The sequence below is a fragment of the Lagenorhynchus albirostris genome, chromosome 9 (genome assembly GCF_949774975.1).
Source record: "Lagenorhynchus albirostris chromosome 9, mLagAlb1.1, whole genome shotgun sequence".
Classification (NCBI taxonomy): domain Eukaryota; kingdom Metazoa; phylum Chordata; class Mammalia; order Artiodactyla; family Delphinidae; genus Lagenorhynchus; species Lagenorhynchus albirostris.
Window position 1 is genome coordinate 76,668,752 of NC_083103.1, and position 21,300 is coordinate 76,690,051.

General features: G+C 37.4%; 1 pseudogene; it reads right to left on the reverse strand.

The window, feature by feature from the left end:
• Positions 1-226: 226 nt before the first annotated feature.
• LOC132525360 (calponin-3-like) lies at positions 227-1,671 on the reverse strand (annotated as a pseudogene).
• Positions 1,672-21,300: the final 19,629 nt, after the last annotated feature.

Sequence of the window (21,300 nt, forward strand, 5' to 3'; positions counted from 1 at the left end):
TTTGTCGGCTTAGGTAAGAATGAGTACACATATAATCACAAAGGCACACTGATCAGGACTTTATTTAAAAATTAGCAAACAATACTGTAAACACATTGATATATAAATTTCTAAAATGCTGCATCTTAAATTTAGTTGGCAAAGACCACATTTAGCTATAAGCATGAGTTTAGTCTTCCATGTAGAAACCAATACTAAACTGTAAAAAAAAAAATGCTTACTATTGTTTGAAAATACCAATTAAAGTAGAGGATTGTAAAAATGCATAGATCTTTAATAAAAGAATTGACTGTGCAAGAGTACTCCCCTTTCACCATATTCCTTTTTACTTCATATGCGAGTTATTGGTTATGCTGTAGGATTTAACTGTTACAGCACTAAAAGGCAACTATTTAGGGAAGAGGAAGAAAAAGGAAAAAGGAATGTATGTAAGGCAGTATTTCCTTTAGGTACAATAAGCATAATAGTGTTTTAGGAAGACAAGGTAAAAATTACTCAAGGCTAGCTTGGTTCTCACTGAATAAAAACAACAGGCTAAATACTGAGCTCCTCTGTGAATCTAATAATCAATGCCTTGGTCTCTATATTGGTAATCTCTGGGGTACTTGGTCATCTTGGTACTCATCATGACATTCATCTGGGTATTCTGCCTGATAATCACTATCACTGATTTTTGACCCATTTGTTCCAGTTCCTTGGCTTCCATTGTGAATGACAGGTTCTGTGGGAGCAGCACAGTATTTGGGATCATATAGTTGCTGCCCAAGCCCATATACACTCATTCCTTTCTGGGAAACGACTTTGTTGGTACTCATCTGTAGAGAAATTGTCGAGTTGTCCACGGGTTGTAATGTTAGCTTCTGATCGTAGATGTCTCTTTGGGTACCCGGTGCTAACATCCCCGCCTGGCTGGCTCCTTTGTTGGTGCCCATCTGCAGACTAATCGTGGTCTGATCAAAAGGTTTGTCAGTTTGCATTTTGGGATCATAAAGATGCCTCCTAGTCCCATATGCTGTCATACCTGCTTGGCTGGCGCATTTGTTGGTTCCCATCTGCAAACAAATTACACTTTGGCCAGCTTTTAATTTTTCCTTCATCAAAACGTCTTGTTTGTTTTTCTGCATACTTAACTCTAATGTCAATGGTTGTATGGAATCCTTTTGTTTTAGCCAGACCTGCTAGGGCCACCACTGTAGTCTGAACCTGGGTCATGTTTCCATTCTCAAAAAGATCATTTGCTTCAAATATGTCATGTGGCTTCATACCATAAGCCTGAATAGCTTTGATAAAGTTGCCAATATTCTCCAACTGAGGCCAGTTTAATGAGGACTCATTGACCTTTTCACTGAGCCCGGCTATAGCTTGTTTATGAGTTTGCAGAGGATTATGCCATCTTTTAAGCCCAGCTGAAAGTTGGTGCCAATGCTCATGCCGGTCACCTCTTCTATCCAATTGCGAAGATCTGCTGCTGCTTGATGATCATACTTGGAAGCAATCTTGAGCCCATAGGAAGGGCCCTTGTTGAAGTGGGTCATGATGATTCGGTCGGCAGGAAGAGGCTGAGCTCTGGTCCGGGGGTTTCTCGTGCTCGGCTTCCCCGCTCCTGGCCCCGAGGCGTGGCCGCACCACAAGATGATCCGAGCTCGCTCTCCTGGGCGGCGCATGAATCGCCTTGACGCGGCGGCGGCGGGGTGCGGGCGGTGCCTCGGCTACCCAGTCGGACGAGGTCCCACAGAGCGTCCCGGTTGGCTCCGGAATCCCTCAGGAACTCTCCAATACTATCCTGAATAAACATGGCAAGAGTGGGTGTTCTTGTCTTGTTCTTGAACTTAGACAAAATGGTTTCAGCTTTTCACCATTGAGTATAATGTTGGCAATGGGTTTTCATACACGGCCTTTTTAATATTATGTTCCCTCTATACCTACATTGTTGAGAATTTTTATCATAAATGGATGTTAAATATTGTCAAAAGTTTTTTCTGCATTTTTTGGGATGATCATGATCACTTGATTTTTTTTTTTCAATGTGTTAATGTGATGTATCATTGGTTGATTTGTAGATACTGAACCATTCTTGCATCCCTATGATAAATCCACTTCATCATAGTGTATGATTTTTTAATATATTGTTCAATTTGGCTAGCTTTTTTCCCTCTTAGTCTTGTGTGATTTCCACTACTCTGCTTCCAGTTCACTCATCTATTCCTCTTTCTTATCTAATCTACTCTTGATTCCTTCTAGTATATTTTTAATTTCACTTACTGTACTGTTCAGTGCTGTTTGGTTCATCTTTATAGTTTCTAACACTTTGTTAAATTTCCCACAGTGTTCAGCCATTCTTCTCCCCAGTTCTTTGAGCATCTTTGTAATCTTATCTTGAACTCTTTATTGGGTAGATTGCTTATCTCCACTTCACTTAGTTCTTCTTCTGGAGTTTTATCTTATTCCTTCATCTGGATCACATTCCTTTGTTTTATTTTGCCTAATTCAGTGGTTTTATGTCTATGAAATTAGTAGATTGGTTACATTGCCTGATCCTGCAAAAGTGGTCTTATGTAGGCAATGTCCTATGGAGCCCAGCAGCACACTCTCCTCTGCTAACCAGAGCTATATGCTCTAGGATAACCTCTATGTGGGCTGCATGGGCCCTTCTGTTATGGTAGAGCTGACTGCTGTGGGCATGCTAATAAGCATGGCTGACTCCCGGCCTGGTTGGTTGCCAGGCTCTACCTAGTGTGGAGGCTCCAACCAGTGGTGGGTGGGGCTGAGTCTTGTTGTCTGGCTGCATAACCCAGGTAGTTCCAGTCCTAGTGCCAGCCCACTGGTGTGGGTTACAGGATAGCAGGCTGCAGGGCCAGGGGTCCCAGAGCTGGTGTTGCCTACTGGTGGGTAGGCCAGTGCCTGGGCTTGTGCTGGCCCACTGCTGGGTGGAACTGGTACCTGACATGGCCGGCTGAAGGCCCCAGGGTGTGCTGTAGCTAGGGTCTGCTGCTGGTGGGTAGGGAACATACCAGGGGGTACCAGGACTAGAGCCCACCCACTGCCGGCTGAGACCAGATCCTAGGGCTATTGCCTGCTCACTGGTGGGTGGAGCCGGGTCCTGGGTTCTTTCACTCTGGGGCCCAAGATTGTGAGCCAGCTGATGTGTGAGGTTGGATCCTGGGTTAGTCTTGGCCCACTGGTGGGTGGGGTCAAATCCCAGGGTGGCTGGCTCTGGGGCTGTGGTGGTCCCAGCACCACCACCAGTCCCAGGACTGGTGTCCACATGTTGGTGGGCAGATCTATGGCCCAGGGTTTCTGGCTTTGGGGCCCTGGGGCTCCTGGAGCTGGTATTGGCCTGCTGGTTGGTGGGGCCAGGTCCAGGGCCCTCTGTTGTATGGTGTTGTGTCTCAGGAGACTGGGGTGCTCAGTGGAGGTCTATGGAAGCCTGACTTCTGGTTGGGAGAGCTGTGTATCCATGTAGTTAGCTGCTTGGCTTCGGGGTTCCAAGGACTGTTCCTTACTGGCTGGTACCTACTGACTGGCAGGGCTGGACTGCAGCGCTAATAAGCTAGAGGGAGGACTCCAAAATGGTGTTCACCAGCATGGTAGAATGCGTTCCCTAAAATTGCTGCTGCCTGCATCTATGTTCTGAGCATGAGTCCTAGTTGCCTTGTCCCTCTCCAGAATGCTCTCCAAGATCAGCAAGTGAGTCTGACCCAGGCACTTTTCAAATTATTTCTTCTGCCCTCGGTCTTGGAGCATGTGAGATTTTGTGTGTGACTTTTAAGAGCAGAGTCCTGGTTTTCTACAGTGCTGGGCCTCTCCTGAAAGTAAGTCCCACTGGCCGTAAAACCAAATGTTCTGGGTGCTCTTCTTCTTAGTACAGGACCCCCAGGCTGAGTAGTCCAAAGTGATATTTGGACTCCTCACTACTTGGGGAGATCCTCTGCAATTGTGATTATTCACCCATTTGTAGGTTGCCTACACAGGGGTATGGGTCTTGACTATACCAAGTCTCTGCCCATCCTACCTGACTCATTGTGGTTCCTTCTTTATATCTTTAGTTGTAGATGTTTTCTGCTAGTCTTCAGGTCATTCTCATCAATAGTCACTCTATAAATATTTGTAATTTGGTTGTCCCCATGGGAGGAGGTGAGTTCAGGGTCTTCCTACTCTATCACCTTGGCCAACCAATTTCAACTAAAAAAAAAAAAAAGAATGTGTCTCAGCCTCTCCTACCACTTCAGTGTGGGTTATTTTCTTGTTTACTGATGTGTAGGAGTTGATCAGCTAGTTTTAGTATTTTTTCAGAGGTAATTGCTCCATATGTAGCTATACGTTCTGTATGTCCCTGGGATGAGTTAAGTTCAGGATCCTCCTGCATCACCATCTTGAACTGGAACTAGCTTTGTTTTTAATCCCTGAATATTTGAGAGTTGAGTTTAAAAAGTGGAATTTCTATGTCTTTAACATTACCTTCTATATCCTGAAAACTTATCTTATTTTTCTATAAATGATTTTTAAAAAAATTATCTTTCTCCTGAACTCTTTTGCATATTCAATTTTACTCTAATAATTTTTTAGTTTCACAAGGAAGAAGCATCCATGTGTGATTACATATTCTTTAGGATTCATTGAGCAATTTTGCTGTCAGAAATTAACATGGCAAAATAATGCATTTCTATTTGTTTCTTCATTGTGTATGATTAGACAGGCATGAAATGTTTCATGAAAAAACCCAGTATTTATGTAAAATTGTTATTTATTGGACACTCCCTTGAACAATTACTGTTTTCCTCCTCTGATAAAGTTTCTCTTTCAAGATTATTTTGTTAAAAGGTAGAGACTGCTCTCTGTTGAGCCTTGTGTTACCCCAGGTAAAACAATCTAATCTATATGTTGGAAGACTGCTAACTTTTCTCTTTTTTTGAGTGGACTTTTAAGGGCACTGGATTTTGATTTGATTCTACAAGTTATTCATAAATCAACAAGCAGAGCACATTGAAACCAGAGTTTATACGTTGTAAAGTATTACATTTCATAAATCCCTGCTTTTTACGTGCATTAAAGTAATTGTTGGGAAAGGAAACACACCTATATCATGATGAAAAATAAAGTGAATTATGAGAAAAAAATCACAGATGCAACTCAGTAACATGCTGATGAAATTGTTCGTTTGAAATATATCTTCAACCTATATTTGACTATTTTTTTGGAATAGTCAGATCATACACACTTGCCAAGATTTCTTAGGTGTTTTTATGACAACTCAAATTAACATGTTTGAAATGGAATCTAGAAAAAATATGGACTCTTAAATGCAAGACCCAATTGAAATCTCAGTTATATATATATATATATATTTTATATATATATATAAATATGTGTATATATATATATATATACATATACACACACACACACATATATGCTAGCTTTGATTTGGTTGGTTAATAGATTTGAAGCCTCAGCTTAACTGAGAATATTAACAGGTGCAGCTCAAAGGGCAGTCATGAGAATTAATAAGACCCAATATGTAGAATGGCACAGTACTGGTAATGTTTGCATTCAACATTTGTTTCCTATATTTGGCCAAGTTGTTCATCAATTCCCAGAGGAAACGAATTTGAATTAATCCCAGAGTGGGGAATACACCTTAAAATCTCCCTTCTCCTCACTCTTCTATATCATTTGATTCACAGAGATTTTTTTCCTGCCTCATGCTATTTCTTTTTTTTTCATTAGAGTATAGTAGCTTTACAATGTTGTGTTAGTTTCTACTGTACAGCAAAGTGAATCAGTTATACATATACATATATCCAATCTTTTTTAGATTTCCTTCTATTTAGATCACCACAGAGCACTGAGCAGAGTTCCCTGTGCTATATAGTTATCTGTTATCTCATTAGTTATCTGTTTTATATATAGTAGTGCATATCTCATTAGTTATCTCATTAGTTATCTCATTAGTTATCTGTTTTATATATAGTAGTGCATATCTGTCAATCTCAATCTCCCAGTTCATCCCATCCCCCCTTCCTGCCTCATATTATTTCTTGATTTAGTCTTCTTTTCTCCATCTCCAATGTCAATAAAGAGATTACTTCCAATTGAACATTTCACTAATCTTTAACTGGTTTCCCACATCTGCTTTTATTACTTCCTTCTACGTATCCATTTTGGGGGGTTTATTTTGCTCTTATTTTTCTAATTCCCAAAGATGGATGCTTAACTCAATAAATATTAGCCATTTTTCTTTTCTAATATAAGCTTTAAGTCTGTAAAAATTATCTCTATTTCTTTAATCATGACACATGTTTTAATATAGTGTCTATTGAGTTCTAAATACTTTCTAATTTTCATTGTGATTTCCTCTAGATGTATGAATTATTTGGATGTATATTTCTTAATTTCCAAACATACAGTTTATTTAGCCACCTTTTTATCAGTATTTCCAGCTTAATGTTATTGATATCAGAGAAAAATCTCTATTGTCCCTTTTAGAAATATGCCTTGTTGTATTGTCCAGTCTGCAGTCTGTTTTTGTAAATGTTCTATGTAGGCTAGACAAAACAAATGTATATCCTGCTGTTTTGTGGTTTAGTGTTTTATGTTGTATTTATGTTGTGTTCATTAAATTAGCTTATCATTTTATTCAAATATTTTATACCTTACTGATTATCTGCTTAATCTACAAATTTTTAGGCACATATAAATTACATTCTCAACACATATAGAACAAAAACTCACAGAACAAGGGAAATAAATATGTGTGTAAAAATCTTACACTGTTCTAAGTGACCAAATTATTTACATAGTTAATTCTTGGTGAGTTGAACTTATAATTTGTATCAAGTTCTCATCTACATTTCTATGAATACCTTGCCTCAAAGTCCATTTAACCTAATATTTACAAAGCTTTTGAACAGTTTTCTTTTGGTTATTATTTGACTAAAATATAATTTTTATTCTTTTACTTTTAACCTTTCTGTATCCTTATCCTTTTTTCTTATCTTTTAAATCATTTTTCATAGAGTTTATACCTAGGATTGATTTTTATATTATTTAATCTGTATTTTTGTTTTGTTTTTAAACTGGGGAATTTAAGTTATCTATATTTGCTGTGATAGTGATTATTTTGGTTTGTAGGAACCAACTCACTGTATGCTTTCTACTTGTCCTGTCCTTTCTATGTTATATTTCCTTTCCTCACTAGTTTTCCTTTGGACTGATTCTTTTTTCCTATTTTCCTTTACTAGTTTGGAAGTGTTACACCATTTTTATTCTGTAAGAGTCTAGGCTAGAAATTATTACATGAATCTTAACTTTTCAAAAACTAAAATTAATGTCCTATTTGCTTTTCAAACAGTATAAGAATTCAGAAAACTTCAATTCCATTTAAACCTACTCCCAAATTATATACTATTGTTTAATGTTTTATTTTCATCTTTTTAAAAACCAAATAAGATATTATTATTGACTCGATAAACATTGATTTACCTTTATCTGTACAATTAATAATTTATTTGTTCACTATTCCTTCTTGTATCACAGACATTCTATTTGATATCACTTTTTGCATAAATTACATCAATTAGAACTTATTTTAATGAGTCTGCTTTAACAAGCTGTATGCTGTTATATTTGTCTGAAAATGTCTTTATTTTGCCCTTATTTTTGAAAGATATTTTCACTGTGTATAACCTTTTAAAATAATTTTTATTAAAATATGACATACATGCAGATGATTAATAATTCATGAGTATTCAGTTTGGTGAATTACCACAAACTGAACACTCCAGAGTAACCACTACTCAGATTAAGACAGAAAACATTTGGAGCTCCCTAATGACCTTCCTCTCCCCCTCCTTCCTAGAGGTAACTTCTATCTCGATATGTAAAACCATGGATTAGTGTCACCTGCTTTCAAATTTTATATAAATAATTTTACATACTATGTATTCTTTGGTTTCTACCTTATTTTGTATAATATTATGTTGGTGAGATTCATCCATGTATGTAACAATAGTTTGGTCATTTTCATTGTTTATGGTGTTCCACTGTATGGGTATACTAGAAATTACTTATCCTTTCTATGGTTGACGGATATTTGTATTGTTCTAGCTTGAGGCTATTCCAAATAATACTAAGTGACATGCCTACATATATCCTTCAATGTACATATACTGATCTGTTAGCTATGTACCTAGGAGTGGAATTGTTTGGGAATAAATTATGTGCATGTTCTGAAATTTAATAGATTCTGCAGAACAGCTTTCCAAAGTGTTTGCACCAGTCTGTACTCCTACCAGCAACACATGACAGTTTCACATCCTTGCCAACATTTGGAATTATCAGTCTCTTTAATTTTTGGTATTCTGATGGGTATGTAGTAGTATCAAATTGTGGTTTTAATTTGCATTTCTCTGATGGCTAATCTGTTTTTTTTTTTTGAAGAAAAATCATTTACTTTGCTTCTGTCAACCAGTTAAGGTTGGAACAGATTGTTTCAGTTTAATTAAAAATTAAAATTGTTTCCAAGCTGGGCTTCAGGGTTTGTATTTATTTATAATTTTCCCCTATTCTTAGAGTGTAGACCTTTGGGAGTTCAAACGGACAGTTTGAGGTGTTTATCAGGCCCCCCACTCCTTCTGGGCCTGAGCTCTATTTTGCCCCAGCCCTATAAGACCACTCAAAGCTCTGCTCAGTTTCTCAGCCTTTAATCATCTAAAGTCAGCAAATGCCTCAGAGAGAAAAGTGACAGTGGATGTCAAGATCAATTCCCTGTGCTTGGTCCCTCAATCCCTTGGTGCCTGGGTAGGTCTTTGATACCTTCAAACAGATTTTTGTTTTACTTTGTATTTGTTTAGCCTTTCTAGTTGTTTCTAGGAGAAGTATTTACTTACAAGAAGCTGATTTGCAGTTACCAGAAACATCTAGTCAAATATTTTAATTGTTATTTTTTTCAACATATTGAAGATTTTATTTCACTATAATTTCCCTTCCATTGTGTTTCTATTGATAAGTCAATTCTCAGTCTATTATCCTTTTAAAAAGTGTATTTTTGTATGATTTTAATATATACCTTTATGTTTGGTGTTCAGATGAGTGCCTAAATATAGACTTGTTTTTATCCTACTAGAAAATTATTAAACTTCTAGTATTTGTGAATTGGTGTCTTCTATAAGAGTTGGAAAATTCTCAGCAATTATTGCTTCAAATATAGCTTCTGTCCTATTATTTTTCTGGGAGTCTGGATTGATATATATTAGGCTTTCTTATTCTATCTCTTATGTATGTTATCTCTCTTGGTTTCCATGTATTTGCCTCTTTTGTTACAATGAAGATTTCTTTTTCTGATATATTTTCCAGTTCACAAATTCTTTACTTTTGTCTAAGTTGTTGTAACAACCATCCATTGATTATTTTAAATATTAGTTATTGATTTTTTTATTGAATTGTTACTTGATACTTTAATTTTTTCTGTCATTTTAGTTTCCTGTTCCCTGCATTGATATTTAAGTTTTTTTAAATTACCTTAAATATAGTAAACAACTATTCCATATTATCTGCCAGTCTGTTACAACTCTTTGTTATTTTGGCTGGTCTTCACTCATGATGACTTGTTTTATTTAGTGTCTAGTAATTTATTTTTACCATACTTTTACTGTGAGCTGCACATTTTCATCATATGTTTTTGTGGGAATTCTTTGATGTGTAGGATAAAGGCAATTTACTTCAATGCAGATTTGTTTTACTTCTCTAGCAGCTAGAGGCACTACCTGTGTGGGATCCTTTTAACTAAAATCACAACTTAAGGTATTTTGCTTTACCCAGGCATGGGAATTTGACGTGCAAATCCATGAGAAAGTCAGCTTATGTTACATTTCACAGGGGTGTTTTCCCCCTTCACTCAGTGCCATGGTTGAAAGAGGCAGTTTTCCTTAACAAGAGAGGGGCTAGGAGGAGATGAGTTTAGGTACCAGCTTCATGAGGGTAGAGTCTCTTGTTATCTTCTTTACTATGGTTGGATTTGCCCTGTCTTATTTTGCCTGTACCCAAAAAGAATGAAGAACGAAGCTCAAGTTCTGCAGGTTTAGCTGAACCCAGGCCAAAAGCTTGTTTCTATGTCCCTTTACCTATCTGGGTTCTTGACTTCATGTGGATTTGACTTCAATGTTGCATATATTCTTTCTAGTTCATTTGATGGCTTTATATTTTATCTAGAACTTTTAAAAACTTGAAGTATAGTTGCTGTACAATTTTATATGTTACAGCTGTATAATATAGTGATTCACAATTTTTAAAGATTATACTCCGTTTATAGTTATTATAAAATGTTGACTATATTCCCTGTGTTGTACAATAAATCACTGTAACTTATTTTATACCTAATAGTTTGTACCTCTTAATCCCCTACCCTTATATCTCCCCTCTCCCCTTCCCTCTCCCCACTGGTAACCACTGGAAAGTTTTCTTGGTTACCAACTCTATCATAACTGGAAGTGGAAAGTCCCTCCAAACTAGTTTCCACTGGCAGCCATATGATCGGTTTTGTTTTGTTTTTTAATTTGTCATGCTATATCAAAGATGAAAACCCTTTAACAGATTTCTGTTTCCCTTAGGATGAAGTTAAAATGTTTTCTTGGCCTACAAAGTGCTGCATGATCTACTTTCTTAATGCTCCAATATCATCTCATGCCATGTTATTCCTTGACATTCTGTTATTTAGTCAAACTGTTCTTTTTACAGTTCCTTGCATATGTTGTTCAGATGGCTGGTGATTTTGATTGTGATTTTTAATCTCTGAATTTAAGAACTTCTGTTTTCCTTTTGCTAGGTGCTGGTTATGTGATCATGGTAAAGTAAGAGATGGGCCACTAAGTGTGGTGTCCCTCAGCTTGACTCCTAGGAGTGTGTGATTCCTACTCCTCCAAGAGCTCTGTGCTGCCCTTCCCACCCCTGTGTCCCTGCGGAGCTGTAACCTGTGAGCTAATGTTGCTGCTGCCCATTGCTCAGCTCAAGTCAGGAAGGGCAAGGAGCCAACTGGTCTACCAGCTTTGAACATAGTGATCAAGGTAATAATCCTGTTTTCCTAGGGCTTCCTTCTGTTCACTCTCTCTTGGTGCTAATGTGAAGAAGAAAGTGGATCCTGGAACAACCTCAATCTCACTCATTTCCCCCATATAGTTTAGACTATAATTACCTATTTTCTGAGTGAATAAGATTGCTTTTATTTATTTAGAAGTTTCTCAAATATCATCTGTGATGATTAATTTTGTGTGTCAACCTGGTTACACCCAGATATTTGGTTGAATATTATTCTAGAAGTTTTTGTGAAGGTATTTTTCAGATGAGATTATGAGTAAAGAATATTACCCTCCATGATATGAGCGGGTCTCATCTAATCAGCTGAAGGCCTTGATGGAAAAAGACTGTATTCCCCAAAGAAAAGGGAGTTCCCCCAGCAGACTGCCTTTGAATTAAACTGCAGCATCTACTTCCTGTGTCTCTAGTCTACTGGCCTAATCTGCAAATTTTGGACTTGCCAGCCTCCACAATCACATGATTGTGATTATATAATTATAATATATATAATTATATTATTATATAATTCCTTATAATAAGTCTCTCTCTCTCTCTCTCATACATATATATATATATATATATATATATATATATATATATATATATATATATATATATCATTGTCATTGCCAAGACCAATAAAAATACCTCGGTCCTCCTTTGTAAATAATTAAATCTATGTTTCACAGGAATGCATTCCATGTCATTAATACTTCCGTCATTTTTGATTTTTTTTTTTTTTTGTGGTATGCAGGCCTCTCACTGTTGTGGCCTCTCCCATTGAGGAGCACAGGCTCTGGACGCGCAGGCTCAGTGGCCATGGCTCATGGGCCCAGCCGCTCCGCGGCATGTGGGATCTTCCCAGACCGGGGCATGAACCTGTGTCCCCTGCATTGGCAGGCAGATTCTCAACCACTGCGCCACCAGGGAAGCCCTTTGATGATTTTTATTCCTTCTGGATTCACAGCTTTGCAAGTCCTCTCAATTTGATATGGCATACTGATTTTTCTCCATTTGGTAGTATCTTCTTGTGAAAGCTAGACTGGAAGAGTATGAAAACTCTGCTTAACTTTCCATATACACTTTGAATATAATGTGTCTGTGGCAATATTCACTTGTCTTTTCAGACTAGCCACAAATCAGATTGCCACTTTCAATGATATATTACAAAAACCATTGCACAGTACTCAGACAGCTGTTTTATTCCTGCCCTGATCAAATACAAAATGACTGTCAGATTTTCTAGCCTGCTCCAAACTTGAAATGTGATAGACAAGAACATAGTGGACTTTTATCAAATTGCTATACTGGCGACAGCATGATTTTTCTTCCAAGGGAAAGAGTGATTCTTTTTCCATTTGCTTTAGTGGAGCTATCAAAGGGTAAATTAGCACAAGATTCTCTTGCTAAGATTGAATGATAAATGGTAAGAAAAACATTTGGACTATGTACAGGTAGATTATAAAATAAAAAATATGCCTCTGCTCTGTTTTTTTTAAAAAGAGGAATGCCTAGAAGACAGGGTGTCTTTTGCAAATAAAATAATAATTAAAAGGAAATGTTTTATTGAAATTGAGGAAAAAGTAAAAGAAATTAATTCAACAAACATTTATTAAGTGGTTTCCAAGTGCTAGGCATCATTCTAAGTACCTAAAGATAGTAAAATCTGGTATCTGTCCTTAAAAAAGCTTATGGCCCATTAGAGGAGACATGACACTCAGTTTCACTTCACTTGGTATGTGAATTTGATATTGCACTTGGACATGTAAATGAAAAATGAGGAAACATAGCAGAAAGAGTGATTATCTTTATTTAATGAGAAAGGGTCCAGAAAGTTGTTCTTGATGATGTTATATCTGAGCTACAATGAAAAGGCTGAACTGGGGTTCATCAAATTCCTATGGTGAGGATATGTTGTAGTTGAACAAGGATTTCAGGCAAAACGATATGTGCGGAGGCTCAGAATTATGAAAGAGTCTGGTACACTTATTTGTTCAGAAACAGGTTGGTACTTTTAGGGTATAGAGCCCCAAGGGGACCAGGTTAGAGAGGCAAAATACTCACTGGTGACACAGGATGGAGAGGTCAGGTCATGATGAGGTTTGTTTCAAGATAGAAGCTTAGATTTTATTTTTAGGACTATGATTCACATCTTGGATGCACATTAATAATCTGAGGGAGCTTTTAAAAAGTCTATATCCCATTTCCAAAGATTTTTATTTAATTTTATGAGATGGGGCATCGGCACCAGTATTCTTTAAAAGTATTTATTTGTTTGTCTTATTTTGTTTTGCTTTTGTTTTAGTGAGCAGCCAGGGTTGAGAACCACTACTTTAGAAGTTGGTTAGTCAATAAAGAGTAGGAAAATATACACACATACATGTATCTTCAACAGTTCATTCTGGCCATAAAGTTGAAGAGAAAATTTGGATTTGGGGGTCATGTCTTAAAATAAAAGGAATAACTCTATCACTAGCTGCTAATCCCTGCCCATTCACTTCATGCCTCATTCAATGTACTAGCATTTTCACTATGGACAGACACTTACCCTCTCTGAGCCTCAGTTTCTACATCTGTAGAACTGGGAATCAAGTAACATCCATCTAACAGCATTGTTAAACAGTTATATACGTGAGAGCTATGGTTAGGTGTGAATCATCCTGGGTAGAAGCAGTCTACAAGTTGAAATGACAATGTTCTTGACTGTCCAACATCTATACACCCAGACAATCATGAGAGTTCCACCTTCATTCTACAAGTTTTACTGCTCCTAAGAGAGAACAGTATAGAGAGGTGGTTCCTCTTCTTCCACTAGACCCTGTTATTTCTGGGGGCAACTCCTGGAACTGCTATAGCCACTTTGCTATTGAGAAGAAAATGCTTATTCTGTATACTTGAAGACAGTGTTGAGGATGAATGACTAACCCTGGAGCCCACATTACTTCTGGGTTTATTGTTATGTGAGATAACACATTTCCTTATTGTTTTGTCAATTTGGTTTGGGCTTCTTGCAACAAGAAGATGTACAAACTATGGATCAAAAAATCAGAGCACTCATGGAGCAGATACTTAACTTGTTGAAAGCAGACTTAATTTTATCTTCAGTTTGAACAGTTTGGACTAAATGAAAACAGGCCAAAGAGGTATGCTTTAAATGTGATTTAAACTTACTAAGAATGGAAAATTGATTCCAGTTAGATGGGAGAAGTTCCAGGACTATAATGGGGCATTAAGGACACATGGGGGAAACTGTGAAATCCATTTAATCCTAGGTCCCTGGAGGCAATATGGCTTTACTTTCCTGTGTATCCTTGGAATACCAGCCTCCAAGGAAATCATATGATACAATGCAAAACACAACTCTAGGGGATCACTGATACACTTTCATTTAATTACTTTCTAACTGTGGGACCTCTGAAAGGTTATTTAACCTCTCTGAGCCTCATTTTCCTTAAATGTAGCATAAAGAAAATATTACCTACGTCAAAGAGTCTGCTGTGAATATTAAATGAAGTATTATAAAGCACTTAGTACATTACATGGTAAATAATAATAATGATGGTAATGATAATGATAACAAAACAACAGCAGCAGCATTGGTGAGCATATCCATTTGTTGAGTATTTAAATAGAGAGACAGGAACCATGTATGGCAGTGGTGACTAACACAAGACTTGTTCCAGACTAAAGTTAGTAGCTGGAGTTATGTCTAAACACACTCAATCCCCAGAAAATATGGTAGGGAGCATGAGCTGTCTTCTTCTTTCTTTAAAAATTGTAAATAGCTTAAGTATAGGATCATCTCTTTATTCAGTGTAGAGTTTTTACAGGGAGCTTCAGCAATCCACTAGTTACATAAAAAACAGAAATTTCAGTAAGTAACATGATAACCTCACATAGGAAAAATTGGGTACAAAATTAAAATGCATGGATGATTACCCTTCGACTTGAATTTTGGCCTCTTTCCTTAGACTAACAGCCTGAATTTCAGGAATTAAGGAGTTATCTTGTAGTAATTAATGTCCCACATGCTTCAAAGATGTTCAGACTCTGAGAATTCAGATAGAAAAATGAGATTTTTCTGGGAAAACAGAACATAATTTTCTTTAGAGTAAAATGGCAAAACTGTACAATTTGGAAGGATGTTAGGGCAGATGAAAGAAATATAAAATATGAATACTCTTTGGAGTAAGAAAAGATGTTTAGAAACACGTACTATTACTTAGGAATTAGGCTAGATGACAAATCTTTCAGGAAGAGATGCAACTGAGCTTTAAATCAAAACCAATCAAAGTTTCAAGAACAGAAAAGGCTGGAATGAGGGGTTTTGATGGACCGTTAAAAGGAAAAGATGAAAGTAGCAGATTTAAGGAATGAGTTTCTTCCTTTCAGGATTGTTTCCAGCCTTCTTTTTCATTGTCATCAGAAATCTAATCTGATCAAAATCCTTACTCAATTTAACTCCTGGGTCATGCTACTCAGCCAACTGTATAAAAATCTTCAAATTATGTTAAATTGTCCTCGGAGCCCTGCCTCTGCCTAACTGTGTGCATGGCAGTGCATAAACTCTATCCCACTTTTGCTGAATGTACTTTAATGCTGCTCTTTAGGATAAAGAATCTCATTGTGTAAAACAAAACAAAAAAAAATGAATCTGGTATTTTGTCTTCACATAGAAAGCAAATATAAAAATAGAAGATTAAGAAAATATATATTTGGCAAAATGTATTATGATTATATTACAGGTGGTTTGGGAGGGGGTTGTTTTGTTTCTTTGGCCACAACACGTGGCATGTGGGATCTTAGTCCCCCACCAGGGGTTTAACCCGCACCCCCTGCACTGGAAGCATGGAGTCTTAATCACTGGACCGCCAGGGGAGTTCCTATTACAGGTGTTTTTTTACTGCTATAATTTAAAATATCTTGTCCTTGTTGGAATAAAGTTCAGGCATTATTAAGTAGAACAATTATACCTTTTAGATCAATAACATTTTCAACTGCCTATAGGAAAGATGCTGTGATTAAGATGAATATCTACTGAAAGACTGTATCAAAAGAAGCCTGTGTGACTTAGCTAGTGTGTTAAAAATTGTATGTATTTCATGGACTCATAAGTAATACAAATCATACATTCCTATAATCCCCAAAATTATATATCTAGTTCAACTCCATCATTTTACTAATGAAGAAAAGACCCAGAGAATAAAGAAACTGCTCAAACAGGATCATACAGATCTTGAGTGAATCAATGGCCCACATCTTCTCTTTTTTTGACCTCACAGTCACTTTTTTATTTTATTTTATTTTTCTTAACATTTTTATTGGAGTATAATTGCTTTACAGTGGTGTGTTAGTTTCTGCTTTATAACAAAGTGAATCAGTTATACATATACATATATCCCCATATCTCTTCCCTCTTGCATCTCCCTCCCTCCCACCCTCCCTACGCCACCCGTCTAGCTGGTCACAAAGCACCGAGCTGATCTCCCTGTGTTATGCGACTGCTACCCACTAGCTATCTATTTTACATTTGGTAGTGTATATATGTCCATATATACACTACCACTCTCTCACTTTGTCCCAGCTTACCCTTCTCCCTCCCCGTGTCCTCAAGTCCACTTTCTAGTAGGTCTGCGTCTTTATTCCCATCTTGTCCCTAGGTTCTTCATGACCATTTGTTTTTCTTTTTTAGATTCCATATATACGTGTTAGCATATGATATTTGTTTTTCTCTTTCTGACTTACTTCACTCTGTATGACAGACTCTAGGTCTATCCACCTCACTACAAATAACTCAATTTCATTTCTTTTTATTGGCCCACATCATCTAATGCTTAAAAACCATTCCAAAATAAATTCTACACTAATTATACAAATATGCTTGATATTTGCTAGAATCAAGCTGGGCATTTAGATTAAGAGTTAATTTTATTTCATTAAATTCATCTTTACCTAATAGAATGTTTTATGTAAATTTGGAACTGGTGATTATGAGGTGAGACAGTGGAATCAAAACTTAGATGAGCGTCTGAAATCTCTTCAGTAGTTCTTAATCTTTTATTGAACTCAGCTAAGTTTAATATACACAAAGTCAAAGTTACCTTTTCTAGGATTTTACCATCAGAGAATTATTATTTTGTGAGGTATTGGACTGTTCTCCAAAAATGGAAATATCTTTGGGAGGTATGAAGTGGAATCTCAGTAAGTTATTTACAACTTAGTGTGATTCTTTTTAATGATTCATCTCTCCACTCCCATCCCAACATCAAGCATAAGCTAAAATTATCTTTTTCTTTTGGGAAAGAGTTTGGATAGTAATGTGGCCAGTAGGAATGGATTGTAGATTATTGAAAATTGTCAAGTGATGGCATATTTGGGTCATTGCCAAGAGCAGTCAATTACAGAGTAGATGGGGGAAATTGGGGCATATGGACATGAGGAGAGAACTTCAGGTAGAGGGGAGGAAGAGCTTGGGCTCCTTGACAGCTCTCTAGAAATGGTCCTTAATCTCCTCAGTCTAATAAATTAGACTCCAATATTCCTTCTAAGCCAAACTAGTGAATAGTTGTCCAACACTAAAACATTCCAGTATTATCACTAATGTTCCTAGGCTTAGTATGAGCTGTGGCAAAACCCTGGTGGGTTGAACAGAAAAGCATTTTCAAGAGGTCAGGCAAGGTCTTTGAGATGAAGGGGCTCCTTCAGGGAATTGAGTAAGGAGTCAAGGCAGCTTATTTCATTCTACCTGCCCTCTGGCAGGTTCAGGGGAAACTGATGTGGCCGATGGCACTGTAATCCTTTCCCCTCTGAAACTGAACCTCAAGACAAGAATCAGGTGTCCTGATGTTCACGTGAGGATATCTTCATCTAGTCTGTTCCATGAAGAAGGGGAAGAGGGCTATGAGGTACATGCTCTCTCCCCTGGTTTCCATTTTCAAACCACTTTTCAGCCTCCTCCCCGAAATGTCCTTCTCTGGGGCTGCCCACAATCCCTTCAGTTTCCTCTAAACGCACCAAGCTTTTTTCTTCCTCAGGGCCTTAAACCCACTGGCTCCCCAGGTAAATTACTCTTTCTCCAGCCCTTTGCATGACTTGCTTTTTTTAAGTTGAAATATCATTTTTTCCTGACTGCCCTATTATAGAAAATGTTTTCTCCTTATTTTCTTTCTCCGCCCCTTTTTAATTATTTAAGTGCCTCAAAGGAAGTAAATCTGGGCTCTAATTGTTTATTCTCTGGCCTCTTCTCACTAGAATGTGAGCTGCCTGTAAGGCAGGCTGTGCCTTGTTTTCTATTTTTGTCTTACCTACCACAGGACTGAATTTCTTAAAGCACGGATACTGTGCTGGTTTTAGTGAGAGTTAAGTGGTGTAGTTCTCAAGTCTGGAAAGGGTCAGGCTGCCGCTATGTGGGGAAGATGGAGAGCGGGGTTTGTAGACTTGCCTTGACAAAGGGGCAGGCGGGAAGCCCCTTCGGCATGAGGTGGAGGGAGCAGCAAGAAGGGCTGCAGCAGGAGGAAACAGCATTTTCCTCAGGAAAGAGCTTGATCTCTTCTCCAAAACTGGTACAAGCTTTGGGGTGAGGCTCTAGAATTTTGCACTCTGTGAAGGGAGAAAATTTAATCTGGAAAACCTGAAGGAAACATGGTTTAATCAGATGCTACCTCCTGATTACTATGTCCATAAAAAACAAACAAGCAGCCTTGTATAGCCTGTGTGAAACCTGAAATTTAAGAATTGCTATCTCAAGACTGGAATCTCCTTGAAGGAAGGAATTCTGCCTTATTCATCTCTATAGTGTAAAGCCCTAGACAAAAAAAAAAAAAAAAAGTGATCCATCATTTTAAAAATACTAACTGCTAATTGTCCCTAAATACTGCTGCTAATTCTAAATTAAATACTAACTGCTCCCTCCAGCATGAGAAGTCTGCCTATAGCTAGAGTAATAACCCAAGGGAGAACATGTTGTCTAAATTTAGTTAAAACTGGCATGACTATTCCTAAGGTGATAGCCACTTCTAGCTTCCTACTTTCCTTTTCCTTCCATCTCCCAGACATTGGAATTGAATAATCCTGGGGAACAAAGGTGGCGACAGGGCAGGAAACAGTTTACCAAGTGTTTCCTGTATAACAAACCCAGATCTACATGCATTTCTTCCAGTATCTATCTAAGAATTACATGAAATAGTCTACAAAGTTGTTATTATTTTTACTGTTAGATCTAGGACTAAATTGAGTTGCAGAGTGCTTATGTAACTCACTTACAATCACAAAGCTAGGAAGTGGCAAGGCTGAAATTTGACATGACTTAATAGTTTGACTTAGAAACAAGTTCTACTTCCATTACAAGACACTTAAGTAAAATACTCTGAGAAACTGAAGAAATCACTCATGCTAGTAGTACCCCTGGCCTCCCTTCATAATGGCTTCCCCTTTTAAAAAGGAAGGATAGGTTTAAAAGAGTGATACTTAGAACAAAGAAGGACTCTCCAATAACAGAATCTCAGGCAGAGTTAAAAAAAACACAGTTTGTTGTACAGGTAGCTCACATCCTAGCGAGAGGAGGCCAGAGAATAAACAACAGCAACAAAAATACATTAGAACCTGGAATTAATTCCTTTAAGGGATTTAAATAATAAAATGGGGGCAGAGAAAGAAAATAAAGAGAAAACAGTTTCTAAATAGGTCCAACAGGGAAAAAGATATCTGTACTGTACAAATTTGGGGGAGGAGAATGCTTCTGTGCTTATAAAGTGGCATTCACATGATTTTCCTATGGGCCAGCCCTCAAACTTCATCATTTCTTTTCAACCACTCTTATTTTACATTGTATTTCCCTTGGTTATCCAATATTTCCAGTATCTAGTAGTTTTTGCAGCATTCAGGATATGTTAGTATCCAGTTTCTTGAAATGCTATTAAATAGCATTAGTTTTTCTTCTGCAAGTACAAACCTTGACTGAAGCTCCAAGTTTGTTTTGACCATATGACTGCCCGTGATAAGCATGCCAGATGTTGTCCCAATCTTTGTTTGCTCTTTAAGGATCAGAGTGACAACCTGACAATTAATCCAGGTTGGCAAAGCCCAGGTCAAAGTGTTTTGTTTGAAACTCAACTTGGTCATAAAATGTAAGTCAAACTGAGTTTCCAAAAAAATCGGGGCACAAAGATAGAGACATACTCCTTTAAATTCAGTTATGAAAAGCATCTCTTGGAAGTCAGTCCACAGTATTACCATAAGTTCCACAATGCACCACATCCTGTTATAACAGTGACAGATCCTAAAATCTAAATATTTTCACTTCTAGGTCCATTATCTCTGTCATTTCCACAAAGGTCCTCTGAGATAAGTGTTGCTGTACCATTTACTTTTTTTTTTAACTTATACTGGCATTTTTTTTAAATTTTTTAACATCTTTATTGGAGTATAATTGCTTTACAATGGTGTGTTAGTTTCTGCTTTATAACAAAGTGAATCAGTTATACATATACATATGTCCCCATATCTCTTCCCTCTTGCGTCTCCCTCCCTCCTACCCTCCCTATCCAACCCCTCTAGGTGGTCACAAAGCACAGAGCTGATCTGCCTGTGCTATGCGGCTGCTTCCCACTAGCTATCTATCTTACGTTTGGTAGTGTATATATGTCCATGCCACTCTCTCACTTTGTCACAGCTTACCCTTCCCCCTCCCCATATCCTCAAGTCCATGCTCTAGTAGGTCTGTGTCTTTATTCCAGTCTTACCCTTAGGTTCTTCATGACATTTTTCTTAGATTCCATATATTATGTGTTAGCATACGGTATTTGTCTTTCTCTTTCTGACTTACTTCACTCTGTATGACAGACTCTAGGTCCATCCACCTCACTACAAATAACTCAATTTCGTTTCTTTTTATGGCTGAGTAATATTCCATTGTATATATGTGCCACATCTTCTTTATCCATTCATCCAATGATGGACACTTAGGTTGCTTCCATGTCCTGGCTATTGTAAATAGAGCTGCAATGAACATTTTGGTACATGACTCTTTTTGAATTATGGTTTTCTCAGGGTATATGCCCAGTAGTGGGATTGCTGGGTCATATGGTAGATCTATTTGTAGTTTTTTTTTTTTTTTAAGATGTTGGGGGTAGGAGTCTACTAATTAATTTATTTATTTTTGCTGTGTTGGGTCTTCGTTTCTGTGCAAGGGCTTTCTGTAGTTGCAGCAAGCAGGGGCCAGTCTTCATCGCA